The sequence below is a fragment of the Otolemur garnettii genome, unplaced genomic scaffold (assembly GCF_000181295.1).
Source record: "Otolemur garnettii isolate 467f Iridium unplaced genomic scaffold, OtoGar3 scaffold00249, whole genome shotgun sequence".
Lineage (NCBI taxonomy): Eukaryota > Metazoa > Chordata > Mammalia > Primates > Galagidae > Otolemur > Otolemur garnettii.
This window is the reverse complement of record NW_003852644.1, coordinates 1,478,993-1,481,824: the sequence shown is the minus strand read 5'-3', so window position 1 is coordinate 1,481,824 and position 2,832 is coordinate 1,478,993. Positions and strand designations below refer to the sequence as shown.

The 2,832-nt window shown below is 44.0% G+C and overlaps 1 long non-coding RNA gene and 1 pseudogene across 2 annotated transcripts in view; one reads left to right on the top strand and one right to left on the bottom strand.

Moving 5' to 3' along the window:
- Nucleotides 1-582: 582 nt before the first annotated feature.
- Nucleotides 583-1,544, bottom strand: LOC100966104 (annotated as a pseudogene).
- Nucleotides 1,545-1,945: 401 nt separating this feature from the next.
- LOC111722420 overlaps nucleotides 1,946-2,832 on the top strand; it is a 12,167-nt gene continuing 11,280 nt past the window's right edge. For both annotated transcript variants that reach the window (XR_002771227.1, XR_002771226.1), the window contains exon 1: nucleotides 1,946-2,123. This is a non-coding gene — a long non-coding RNA (uncharacterized LOC111722420). The remainder of the gene's footprint in view (nucleotides 2,124-2,832) is intronic.

The window sequence follows — 2,832 nt, the reverse complement described above, 5'->3', positions numbered from 1 at the left end:
CACCTAAAGCATGTCAGGTAACAACACCCAGTCAGCCCAACCTTAACTCTTTACCTCTAGAAATCTAGACTTGACTGGATCCCATTCTTTTTTGTAATCCAACAGAAAAGCTCCCCAGTGTATTTTCCCTATTTTGGATTCCAAGAGGACACTCAAATAATCACATTGCATGTACATGTAACTCAGACAACTTTAGATTCTAACTGCTATACTAGACAATAGGGAAAATGGCATGACCAGAGAGTTCCCACAAGTCATAGCCCACCCCTCATGGTTGCATGAGACTGCCTACTGATGACACTCAGAAGTTAACTTAAATAATGGGCTCTACCATGTGAGAACATTCAACAGCAACCTTTTACATCACTGGTGAGTTCATTAGACCCTGACAAAGGGGCAAGAGAATTTAAAGCTGAAGAGTTAGTTCATATTTATTCTCAAATGGTCTGACTATAAAAGCAGCTTATAATTTCATGTCTTCATAATGAAGCTTATAATGTCATGTCTTCAACATGAAGTTGAAATTAATTTATTTTCCATGAATCTAAAGCATCTAGATCAATAAATTAAAATGCATACATTCTATAAGAGTCTTTTATACCAAGAAGCTTGTTTCTGGACTTCAACAGGGACTTTTCCTCCTAATTTCACCACACAAACAACAGCCCACTCTTGTAACATGTAGACACCAAAGCACTGCCACTCACACTGATAAAGCCATAGTTCCTGTGTTGTATCCAAACAAGCTAACACAGCCCCTCCTTTCCATGCAGTTAGCCTTGGATCCATATACTTAGCCCTTGTGATCACATCCATTTTTTCAATAATTCACCTAATTGGAGGTGCTGTTTTATTGAGAATTCTGTGCTTAAGAAATTCTTGAGGTTTATGAAACATCAAACCACCTTCTACCACTAGGATGGAGCATCTTCTTTTTGGTATCATCAGATGAACAGCAGTCTATGCTGTGAAGGATGGCTTTATCCAGACCTAGTGCTTTTCATTCAAACAATGAGATGGCAGTCTTCCTGGACATCAGTGCAGTGAGTCTCCTCAGAGTCATTGCCAGCCATCAGTCAGTCTCCCTGGGAGGATTACAAATCCACCTCCTGGGAATGAAGTCATTCTGGAGGATCAGAAGACTGGCCACGAATATTTCTTTCAAATCCAACAGGTCTGGACTCAGGCTTTCGGTCAGCAGTAGCTTTTGCAGACTGTTCTTGCTTGCTCTGAGTGGCCAGAAGGTACTGTTCATCATGAGGGTCCTCAGGATCTCCCTGGGATCTGTGCTGCAAAGTCATCATCTTCTATCAAATAATTCCAAAAGTTTCTGGGTAAAATAAAGCCATTGGAGCCTGGAATTTTTCATCTTCTAATAGAAACTGATGAAGTAGGGTAGGAGAATCTGGATGTCAAATCTGAAACTCATGGTCCTAAAGCCCAGACATGTCCTGATTCCAAGAAAAGATGGTTGCTTCGTGCTGGCTGTGTGAATGACAACAACTAGAAAAGCAGCAGCAGCAAGATACCTCAGCAGGTATCATGTGATAACTTAGGCCACAGGCACATGCCACACAATTCTGGATTCTAGTTTCTACAAATATTCATTGGAAATACATCTGTGGATACAAGCAAAGGTAATCTAAGAAAACATGTATAGCACCCCTTGTCATTGGCTGAAATTATACTTTGTAATGCTTGTAGAAGGATCTCTGATTTACATTAGTAAGGACAGTTGAAAGAACAAGACAGACGTCATCTTAAGCTTAAGTTTCAGTTTCCCTGCAGTTAACTTTCAGGTTCTCAGAAGTCAGGACGCAGGCACATGATGCCACCTCAGTGGCCGCTACCAATCAGAAAGGTGCAGGACCTCACGTAGAGATCACTCCCTTCCCCTCGCCCATAAAAGACACCTGCCCCCTTAGAACAGGGCCTTCAGCCCGCTCTCTCTGTGCCGAGATACTGGAGGCCCAGGCTCACGAGCTTGAATAAATTCTCTCTCCTGATTTTGCATTGGACCCTGGCTCCTTGGTGGTTCTTGGGGACATTATGATCTGGGCACAACATTTGGGGGCTCATCCCTGGATCCCCCAAACCCCACGGACCCCGTCCAGGAGAGTTTGGTAAGTGTCTGAGGCGCTTGTGTCCTGTGTTTTGTGTCCTGCCGATTAAGAGTCTGATCTGATGCTGATGTAGGGTCAAGGTGGTCACGCTGGGGACCAACCAGCAGGGACAAGTGGGAGATGTCCCCCCTCCCCAGGCAGATTGGGACGTGGAATCCCCAATCAGTGTTGAGGGGCACAGAGAAGCAGATCCCCTTAGTAATTTTGACAGATGATGTGGGTAGCTCCCGCTAGGCGCTGATCGGCTGCCATCCCAGTTTCAGTTTCATTTTTGTACTCAGTCTTTTTGGTTTCGATTCGTCTGTCTGTGTTTTGTGCTTTGTGAGCCTTGTTCTGTGTTTGTGGTTTTAGGGTGTGGGTGACATGGGTCAGACACACACCCTAAATGTTAAATCTAACATTAGCTCATTTCCAGGATTTCAAGGGGCAAGCCCAGCAGTACGGGTTCCAAGTGAAGAAAGTTAAACTTGAAATCTTTTGCAGGAACGAATGGCCGACTTTTAATGTCGGCTGGCCACCAGAGGGCACCCTCCATCTTCTGACTATTCTCCAGGTTAAAAATGTTTACAAGTCTCGAACAGCACACCCAGACCAAATTCCGTACATCAATGTATGGCAAGACTTAGTGGAGAACCCACCAGACTGGTTAAAGGCCATGCTGCCTCTGAGTTCCAGCGACCAAAAAGAGATAATGGCTTTTTTTTTTTTT